Source organism: Octopus sinensis, linkage group LG15 (assembly GCF_006345805.1).
Source record: "Octopus sinensis linkage group LG15, ASM634580v1, whole genome shotgun sequence".
Lineage (NCBI taxonomy): Eukaryota > Metazoa > Mollusca > Cephalopoda > Octopoda > Octopodidae > Octopus > Octopus sinensis.
The window spans coordinates 45,933,494-45,945,431 of NC_043011.1; the positions used below are offsets into that span (position 1 = coordinate 45,933,494).

At 33.4% G+C, this 11,938-nt stretch overlaps 1 protein-coding gene across 8 annotated transcripts in view; it reads right to left on the minus strand.

The window, feature by feature from the left end:
• The window catches only part of LOC115219879 (Kv channel-interacting protein 4), a 448,057-nt gene that overhangs the window by 63,070 nt on the left and 373,049 nt on the right, over nt 1-11,938 (minus strand). The window lies entirely within an intron of this gene.

The following is an 11,938-nucleotide window of genomic DNA, read 5'->3' on the forward strand; positions in this document are numbered from 1 at the left end:
GAAAAAGAGTACAGCAGAGATCGCTACCACCCCCTGCTGGAGCCTTGAGGAGCTTTTAGGTGTTTTGGCGCAATAAATAAACACAATAAACACAATGCCCTGTCTGGGAATCGAAACCATGATCCTACGACCACGAGTCCACTGCCCTAACCACTGGGCCATGAGTATATATATATATACACACACATGTATATCTATCTGTCTGTGTATTTGTGTGTAAAATATCTATGAAAATATTGCAATATTTGAGAAGGCGAAATGCATGAATTTTCCTTTAATTCTAATAGACTGAGTGTTTGGTGAAGAATTGAGGCATTGAATTGCACCAGCTGGAACATAAGTAGGTCATAGAAAAAAATAATATGTTTTTCTTAATTTGTAATCATAGAAGAACTAATTAACGGTAGATACACATAATTATACATACAGGGGTTAAAAAGCAATACTGAACATACAGTATTTTTGAAACCATAAATGATTTCAAAATTAATTAATTTATCAGAATTTATAAGTATGTACATGTGTGTGTGTGTGTGGTGTGTGTGTGTGTGTGTGTGTATACACACACAGAGTATATACACACAGAGTGTGTATATATACACACAGCGGTGAGCTGGCAGAAACGTTAGCATGCTGGGCGAAATGCTTAGCGGTATTTTGTCTGCCGCTACGTTCTGAGTTCAAATTCCGCCGAGGTCGACTTTGCCTTTCATCCTTTCGGGGTCGATAAATTAAGTACCAGTTCACTGGGGTCGATGTAATCGACTTAATCCGTTTGTCTGTCCTTATTTGTCCCGTCTGTGTTTAGCCCCTTGTGGGTAGTAAAGAAATGTATATATACACACAGATATCACCTGAATAAACCAGACTACTGGAAGTTGTTATACACCATTAGTCACAAGATACTTCTTGTTCTTTCTTGTGAACCTTGTAACATGTCTGGCACTGCAGAACTTCTACTTTTGGTAGTCCTCAATCACATCATTCACACTACACTTGAAATAATGTATATATGAAGCAAAGTGAAAAATTATCTGCACTTTTGCCATAACATCATCATCATCATCATTTAGCGTCTGTTTTCCATGCTAGCTAACGCCAACATATCTTCATTATTGTCACACTGCCTTCTGTACATGCACACTTTTGGTTGGTACTCTTGTTATCATGTGATTGAAGTATGAACCTGATTGTGCCATTTTTTCTTTCTGGATTTCCAGTGTAAGCATGGCCACTCGATTAGCAATGTGCACCAAAGAAGGACAAAGAGCAGTGATCTGATTTCTCTGGTTGGAAGGTGTGTCAGGTGCTGAAATTCATCAGAGGCTTTTGGCACAATATGGGGATAGTGCACTACTACCATGTAGAAGTGATGGAGAGGAAACATCCTAGCTTTCCAGTGACAAAGAAATTCAAGACTCAGCCTTCCACGGGAAAGGTGATGCTAACCCTCTTTTGGTAATCAAAAGGGCTTATACTGGAAGACTGGAAAAGGGGTTGTTGATTAACAATGCAAGATACAGTGTTTTGTTGGGTGACAAACTGTAGTCAGCAAGTCACATCAAACGCTGAAGCCTGTTGTTGAGAAAAGTTTTGTTGTTGCATGCCAATACACACAGCTGCTCAGGCCATTGAAACCATTAACCAACTGGATTTTGAGGTGCTGGAACACCTTGCCTACAGCTCAGATTTTGCCCCTTCTCATAATCATATCTTTGGACAGCTCAAAGATGGTTTACAAGGTTGTCGATTTCCTATGGAGGAAAATGTGAAGGAAGCCGTGTATGACCAAACAAAAACCTTCTTCTTGGAGGGAATACACAAGCTTGTGGACTTCTGGATCAAGTGCATCAAAAAAGATGGAGACTATATAGAAAAATTGCTTTTGTGTAAATACAATGAAAAAACAAGAGTGTATATAAGTTTTTACTCTGCCTCGTGTATATATATATACATATAATTTTAAATAACTACAATATGATAAAAATTTATTAAAATTAGAATTTTTTAGAAATTTCTAGACAGTGTAGACTTTGATAATTCTTTATTTCTGTTAGTAAAAGTTACATACTCCAAACTATTTAATAACTAGCATTCTTTATTATAGTATAAATATGTTAAACTGACTCTACTTCATCCTGTATCTATTGTCAACTATCACCTCCTATCATTATATCCATGTTTGCTTTTGCCTAACATTCCATTCCTGTCTATTCTCTGTAAACTGTGTAGCTATCATCCTGCTCCTAGTCCTTTAACTGACATTTTCTCTCTTTGATTACATTACCTGTCTTATGTTACTGAGTATTCTTTAGAAAGTCCAGACCAAGCTCTCTTGCACACCCTCAAAAGTGATTGGTACATTTATACATATAAAACAGTTCTGTCTCATCAAAGGATTTAACAACCTCCCTACTGTTGCTGCCATGAAAAATACACCCAATACTCTCTGTAAAGTGGACTGCAAATGAGCGGAGGACGTGTAAGGTTGTGAGGTCCTTTTACTTGTCTTGAAAATGTCTCATCAACCTTTCTAGTACTGGTGCTATAAAAAAATGAAACCAGTTCTGTTTGTAAAGTGGTTGGCAATAGAAAATAATGACCTGTATGAGCACCAGTCAGTGAGAACAGTGACTTCTGATAAGAAAGAACTTGGACTATGATGACCTGCCCAAACCATGCTATCATATAAAGCAGATGTAAAATGATGATCATATGTATGTGTGCATGCATGTGTGTGTGTGTGCATGTGTGTGTGTGTGTGTGTGTGTGTGTGTGTGTGATGATTATGTCATGTAAGCACACATGTTTTTATACAGAACTCAACCAATGCTTCTCTGTTACAGAAAGCAAACAGATTCAGACACCTGAAGTAATTTATCAATATATAGATCTAAATTCTGTTAGTATGAAATCCATTCAATCAATTCATTAACACAGTTTTCAACTAGCAAAAGCTATATTTCGGTTACAGCTCATTGGCCATGCTGTTGTTGCCACAGAGCGAAGCCCAATTTATGTAATAAAGTAAATCATTGACCTTAATGTTTTGCCAAACAGTAAAATATTTACAAATGAACTGATATTCCCATTGCAATAAAACAGGATAAAAATCCTCAGTATGTGGAGAGTATCATCTGTCAGTACTCATGATCGCAGATAAGATCAGAAATCAATACCAGCAGTTCGTTCTGGGAAAGGAAATTCTCCCTTGAAAATTGATGAGTTATGTCAACATAAATTAATGGTAAAAAAAAGTTGATGAATGGTAGCAACTGTGTGAGCCACCAATGGAAGCAGAGAATTTGGCTAATAGCGCTTCTGTCTTACTATAACATGTCAAGCATGGTAGAATGCGATTGAATTATTCTAACGAGTTATTGATCATGCTGCTATGATGTTATTTTCAAGGTAGCATACACTACAGTAGTCAGATAAATATTCTGGTTCTCAGAAGATATTGGAAAGAAGGAGGTGAGAGGAGACCGAAAAACTGAATTCTATAATTAACTCTAATATTAAATACAAGTTCTTGACTAGATTGAAAAATAGTTTATTTCAAATATATCGGTTGTTTAGCTTATTTTTTAAAGGTAAACTCCATTTAAATTACAATGCAATCCTGGATGTTTCTAAACATTTGATGCAACGTTTATTAGCTGAGAAATGTAATTTATTTTTGTATATAATTATTTAGGACAGTTTGTAGTTTCCAGATTACAGCTGAATTCTGAGTTTAGTCTTTTCATCAGCATCATCATCTTTACCACCAATCTCTTCCTTACACTGTTCTATTAGGAATTTCCTAAGCTTTATCTTTCACCACTACCCATTGAAACATGCCAATGCTGCCCATCACAAAAAGCATGTATCAGGCAGACGCACATATATAATACAATTTCCTTTCCTTAAGAAATGAATCATTAGTCTCCACAAATATTCTTACATAATCATACGAAATAAAATACCTATGTGTGTGTGTGTGTGTGTGCATGTGTATAGATATGGATATGTGTATGTATACATAAAAAAATAAATGCGCCCTTTTAAAGCCTAGCTAGGCTCATGGGTCCAGTTTCCCAGTTTCAAAGGCATATGTGTTCCCCAGGTGGACGGGACACCAGTCCATCGCAGCATTACTCATTTTTGCCAGCTGAGTGGACTGGAGCAACATGAAATGAAGTGTTTTGCTCAAGAACACAACACGTTGCCTGGTCCAGGGATCGAAACCACAATCTTACGATCATGATGCTGACACCCTAACCACTAAGCCACGTGCCTCCACGTATTTATACATACACACATAATTTATCCATCAATGAACCTCCTATAAGAAATATTTGTTCATTAAATTACAACATTGTTTAACTGATTAAATTGACAATACAGAACTGGATATCTGAAATGGCTGTTAAAGTGTCAAGAAATTCATTAAAATAAACATATGTTGCTGAATGATATAATCTAGTTTAGATGTTTTATTGAATGAAAAACTTAATTTGGATAGTATAAATAGGACATTCAGAGTATTTAGTATGAAGGTATATTGCTGGCATAGGTAGAGGTACAGCTTACAGCATGCTTTCTCCGTCGATTTGTTTAATGAGGTTTGTGGTATGGTTTAATTGTAGAGGTATTTAGATTTAAGCTCTATAACTTAAATCATGTAAAATACTTTTAGCTGAAGAAGTCTTCACTCTTACAATTCATTCTTCCTTTGTGGGAAATGAACTTTAACCCTTTTGAAACCAATCCGGCTGAAACCTATTTCTTTACTACCCACAAGGGGCTAAACACAGAGAGGACAAACAAGGTCAGACAAATGGATTAAGTCGATTATATCGACCCCAGTGTGAAACTGGTACTTATTTAATCGACCCTGGAAGGATGAAAGGCAGTCAACCTCAACGGAATTTGAACTCAGAAATACCATTAAGCATTTCGCCCAGTGTGCTAACGTTTCTGCCAGCTCACTGCCAACTGCTTCTGGCTTTGTAGTACAAATGTCTTGTTTCCAAAAGTTCTGAATTAAAATCTTCTGACAAATCTTAGTCACAATTTATGATCCTAACACTAGTTTATTGATAGTTAAGTTATTTTACTAAATTCTTTGTTATATTTAAAATTAATTAAAAGAAACGCAGAGAATCTCAAAAGAAATATGGTTAAAAAAGGGGTTAAGGGGAATTTGTAAAAGAAAACAATGTCCTGTAATTTCTGCTGTTGTTTCTATATGTGACCATGCCTCACTACAAAAGATGTGAACAGTTTCAATGTAAGCTTTGAAAGGAGTAGTAATTTAATCCAGCCTTCTCTCTCCATGCCACCAATGTTATCCAAGGTAAAGGTAAAGGTCGATAAACTTGGCACCAGCGACATTGCAACTCATTTCAACAGTTGAGTGAGCTGGAGCAGCATAAAATAAAGTGTCTTGCTCAAGAACACAATGCATAGCCTGTTCTGGGAATCGAACTCAGTACCTCATGATTGTGAGCCCAATGTTCTAACTACTGAGCTATACATCTTCATTGTGAGGCATAAGTCATCAACAAAGACCCTGTTATGTACTTGTGCCCTTTCACATGGTAATCTTAATGAGATGTGTTTTGCTGAAGTGGCAACAGACAGCACAATATAGAGACTGTTATACAATGACACCTTTATAGAAGAAGTGACAGTAATATAGTTCCTTATTAGCCCTCTTCCTATACAATTATATTTAAACTTTGTCATATTCTATCGAAAGGAAAAGGAAAAAAACAGATGGTTTTGTTTTGTAAGATAACACAAGATTTATTAGTAGTGCAAGAAAACTCTTTAACCGAAATATATATTTTGATATAGTACCACTTTTTTATATACACACATTAGTTTATGATTTTAAATGTGTGTGTGTGTTTGTATGAGTGTATGTGTATCTATATATATATGTATACATATATACACACACATATATATAGGTATATACGAATATATACATATGTATATATATATATACACACACATATATATGTATGTATATATGTATGTATATGTATATATGTATGTATATATATACACACACATGTATATATGTATGTATATATATATTTATACACATGTATGTATATATATATATATACATGTATGTATATATATATATATACATGTATGTATATATATATGTATATATTTATATATACATACACACATGTATGTATTTATATATATTTGTGTGTGTGTGTATATATGTATGTGTGTATATGTATATATTATATATGTGTATATATGTATATATATATATATATATAGTATATATAAAACCCAGGTAAACACAGAAAAACATATGTAAATAAAATGATGATATCAGTTGTCAATTTGGCAGTTTTCAGTTTGTGTCTTCTACTAGCATGCAACAGCACCTGTCTTTTGCTGAGCTGTAAATATTTTTCAGTAAATATACATCAAATTTTATTGCATTATTTGACTATAAACACACGTACATATGTATTTATGTGTGTATGTATGTATGTATGTATGTTCAATGAGCTGCGTGAGTGAGAAGCACTGTTCTGACCTGTTTAGGTGAGCAGTATTCCCAATTAAGTACTGACTTAATTGAGAATACATCCAACCCATGCCAACATAGAAACTGGATGTAAAATGATGATGATTCTGATTTCACAGAGACTGTCCATTTTGCCCTGTTACAAGTGACACCTATATCCATAATATTTATCGCATGTACGATGACCTGTAATGCAGACTTTAGGTGCATAGTCAGTGAGTAATTACAAGACTCAGAATAGTAACACCGAATAATGTTAGCACTATAACAAATAATTACCTTCTCCTTTGGTACTGAGCACTTTTTCTTCTTGTTTGTAAATTTAAGCACACGCACACACACACACACACACCTACATACACAAACACACACACAAAGGTGCTGTTAAATTAATTATGACCTTCTTTGTTACTAAGATTAACATTCTCTCTAGAGATATTAAAGCAAAAGTCAAAAAACTGACATCACTAATCCAATGGGATGATCCCTCATGCCATGTTAAAACCATGCAGACTTCATGATCCTTTAGAATGCTAAATTATTTGACTACAAGTTTGAAATCTGTCAATATATATGAGAAAAGGGTCAAAATTGGCAGGGAGGGGAAGTTGTCTATAAATAAATTTAATAAAAAAAAAAAAGTTGGGGGGAATAATTAAATTACAATAATTTAATTGTTGTTCTTCTTTTGCTTGAGTTTTATGTAAAACTTGTGGTAGATACCTGACATTAATTTTCAATACTATTAAATATCTTAAATGACCTAAACTCAGTTCACTGCATGGAGCTGCATGGCAGAAACAGAATAGATATTTGACATGTCTTCTGTAATATAATTTAATTGATAATATTGAATTTACTAGACAAATCTTGAAACACTTTTGTATAAATATTCTGGTGGGGATATTTCAGAAAACACATAACTTTGCAATAAAGAATGCTTTAATACTTCTCTTTAAATACTGCTTTCAGTTAATGTTGTCTTCAGTGTAAATATCTGTAGGTGATTTCCTCATTTTGATCTCTTGAATATCCTATTTACAATTGACTACGAGTGAAATGGTGTCCAGAGACTGGCTTTAAACTTTGTTAATTGACATCACAAAATAGAGTCTGACTTTAAATGGAAGCTGTGATAGAATTAGAGATGTATAACACCTTCTCCTTTTGTAATTAATGGCAGCATATTCAAACAGGATATTTCAATTAGGTTAATTTTAGTTAGTTTACTACTACTACTACTACTACTGCTGCTGCTACTGCTGCTGTTGTTGTCGATGTTAGAGTGGTGGATTACAGAATTGGCAGAGTGTTGGACTATCTGAAGTATTCAGTTATGTACCTTTACATTGCCAGTTCGAATCCCACCAAGATTTACTTTGCCTCTCATCATATGAAGTTCACTAAATTCAGTACCAAATATCAACCAGGTTACCTGAACAGACTTAATTTGTAATATTGTTCCTAAGTTAGAAATTCTTGGGTGTTATCTTTCCTGTTATAATTATTGGGTCTTCCCATAAATAATGCAGTTTTTTTATACTTCATTTATTTTTCAAAATTAAGATAAACAAAGTTTTTTTTAAATCTAAAATATACTCTCCTTTGTTTTCTGCAATGCTCTTCCATCTATCTGGTAGACTTGCAAGGCTCCTCTTCCAAAATTCACTTATCCATAACGAAAAAAGACATCTGCAGTACTGTTCTGACCTTGTCTACAGAATTCATATTTTTTTCGTCCAAATGATTTTGAAAACTGCAAAATACATTCTAATACTGGGGAAATGTCCAGTGAATATCATTTCCCATTCAAACTGCTCCAGCTTTTGGAACGTCATCCTTGTTGTATGTGGCTGAGTATTATCCTGATGGAAGAACACCTTTAGTCTTGAAGCCAAAGATGGTCATTTTTCTTCTAGTGCTGACTTAAACCACTCAAGATGCCTGCAGTAGATCTCTTTTGTTATCGTTTGGTTTTGGTTTAAAAGTTCAAAGTGAAGATTAGGCAAAGACTGCTGTGACTATCTGGTCACTGCATGCACTACCCTGAACTGGAAACATCCAAATTAGTCTTGTGGAACCCACTTCATGGTGATGTAAGAAGAAGCAGGGATGATGGACCATGAAGTGTGGTGAGTAGGCTTTGTTGTGGCTCAGGTTGGAACTCAGCAATAATAAAAATAATAATAATGATAATAATAATAAAAATAATAAACTAAAACAATACCTGTTGTCATAGGTGCCTTGGGAATGATAGCAAAAGGGGCTGATTGCTACCTAGCTCAGATACCAGGAAGCCCCAAAATGGCAGAAATTCAAAAGATAGTGTTCATGGGAACTGCCCATATCCTATGCAAAATACTTTCTATGTAATCTCAAGTTTTAAAACAAACACATAATTTTCTTATGGTTTCTCTAGAACAATACAATGTATAAAACCAAATATATGGCATCCTAGACATAATACCAACATGAACTTCCAGTTTGATGACTCTTGAGGTCTCTGGGTGAGACTTGGAGCCAACTTGTACAAATGTAAAACAAACGTCAAACATATAATAATAATAATAATAATAATAATAATAATAATAATAATAATATGTACCAGATTATTTTGAAAAATTACACATGACAGATTAGGATCCTATTCGATGGAAAATCTGTTATCTACTTATCATTGTAAGTATCAAAGATAAGCACTTGGGTAAGATTTACCGTGTACAATTTAACAATATAAATGACAAAGGTAAGCATTAGAGGAAGATCTATCTATCAGCTACTTAATGTTATGAATGCATCTGGTCATTACACTCAGCTTTCTTGATGAAAGTAAATGAAATGGTTAAAAAAACCCCAGAAAATCACTCCAGTTCCTATATGTGAAGTAGCACTTCCCATAAGCTTTAACAGACTCAAAACACTTTCTTCAGAATGTTCTGCTGAAATTGGAGCATGTCTAATATGCCCATATGTCTTCATTGCCATCAAGTGCAATACAAGCTCATACACACTCACAAACATATATATATATATATATATATATATATATATACACACATGCATACATGCACACACATACACCTGATGGCCGCAACTTGGTTTTAAGATGTGCCATCACTGGATTGTTCTCTTAACTATGAGCAGCATGAATGTAGTTTTTCAGTCCTGCTAGGGGCCTGCACATTTCAGCACAAACACACACACACACACACACCACACCATACACAGACTTATAAATATTTATCCATATATGTATATATGTATGTGTGTATGTATATGTGTGCATATGTATGTAAATATATATATATACACATGTATGTACATATATGTATATATGTCAATGATATTGTATGCCTTCATCTGTACTTTAACTTTCATACTGTATGTGTGCATTTAAAAACCCTTAAATGCCACATACAAAACTTCTTAGCCAACAAACAATTGTAATAATACACACACATTCCCATATACATACTAATATATAATTAATTGTAAATCACATAATTATAAAATATATATTTGCTAAAGTTTGAAAAATTGCATAATTAATTGTGTATGGTGAAAACATCATGCAAGATGATAAAAAGTAGTTTTCTTTCTAATAAATACCTTTCTTACTTCCGTATTAAAAAGAAATTAAGTATGTCATTAAAACATATATGATCTAAAATTGAAATTAATGAATTATTTGAAATCTCAATTATTAATATATTTCATTTTATGTATGACTTGTTAATTTAGTACAAAGTAGACTTAGACTATAAAAGCCTTCTTAAATAAATGCCACGCCCAGACACTTATTTTACAACAATTAAAAATATTGAAGAACACCAAATTGTAACAACTACTGGAAAATTTGTCAGGTATATTCACAGGTTATTGTATAAATAGATACTGGTTCCACTTGTGGTGACAAACTGGAAATATTATGTTTCAACACTCTGACATTCTACAAGTGAGAAACATTGTAAGTGTAATATTGGTTTCAAATTTTGGCACAAGGTCAACAATTTCAGTGGGTGGGTAAGTTGATTACATTAATCCCAGTGCTCAACTAGTACATAATTTATCAATCCCCAAAAGGATGAAAGGCAAAGTTGACCTCAGCAAGATTTGAACTCAGAATGGGGAGATGAACGAAATTCTGCTAAGCCTTTTGTCCAGCTTACTAATGACTCTACCAGCTCATTGCCTTTATATTCTTTTCTACTCTAGGCACAAGGCCTGAAATTTTGGGGGAGGGGGTGCCAGTCGACTAGATTGACCCCAGTATGCAACTGGTATTTAATTTATCGACCCCGAAAAGATAAAAGGCAAAGTTGATGTCGGTGGAATTTGAACTCAGAATGTAAAAGACATGAAATACTGGTAGGCATATTGCCCAACATGCTTACGTTTCTGCCAGCTTGCGGTCTTTCATTGCCTTCATATTGTGTAATATTGATACACATAGGAAATAGTAGATTGCTTCAAAAACATTAATGTTCTAATTAGTAATCACTTATCACAGTATTTTATTGTATGTAGTGCAGATTCTATTTATAAGCACAAGACCTTACATTCTGAGTGCTAAGTAGATGAAATAATTTAACCTCCGCTAACTTTTTCCTGTGTAAAGTGAAATGATACAGCTTGAACTGGGAGATGTATTTGGATTATACATTCATCTCAGTGGTGGTTTAGTTCTGTTATTGTACTTATTAAATACCAGTTAACAAGAGACTTGTTTGGAGGATTTTTTTCTCTTTGTTCTCAGACATAATGAACTAATTTTCAATTTGTTCTTCCTTCATTAGTGGATCAAAAAGACAGATCAGAAGGTTTGTTACATAGTTTAAATGATCCTAGTGGATTAAATAATCTCTGTTACTACATCAAAGGAATATAATAAGTCATTATTGAATGAGTAAAATATTCCATTCCACCAGAGATATATTTTAATCAATGTTATTATCTCTTATTGTTTAAAGTATAGTCACACTTGAAAAAAGAAAAAAAAAGAAAGCACAAACAAAATAAAAATATGGAGATATTTGAGTAATCAACATGATGTATATCATCTCTAATTTAATTTTACCAAAATATAAATCTTTTCAGGTAATACAATTAATAACAAAAAGATATATTTCTTGTGGGTTTATTGTAACTTTAAAGTTATGTCATAAAAATACCAAGTTTCCTTCTGTCAGAATATGTTACAATTCTCGTTCTTTGTTTTTCCTTGTTAATATTTTTTTTTAAAAGTCAATTCAGCTTTGACTTATTTCCATGGTTAAATCAAGAAGTATATATAATAAAAAATGAAAAACTTTAAAATACTTTTTTTATGTTTTGAAATTTGTATCATTTGTAATTTTTTAGAGTTTTCTTAAAGTTTTAAACTTATATATA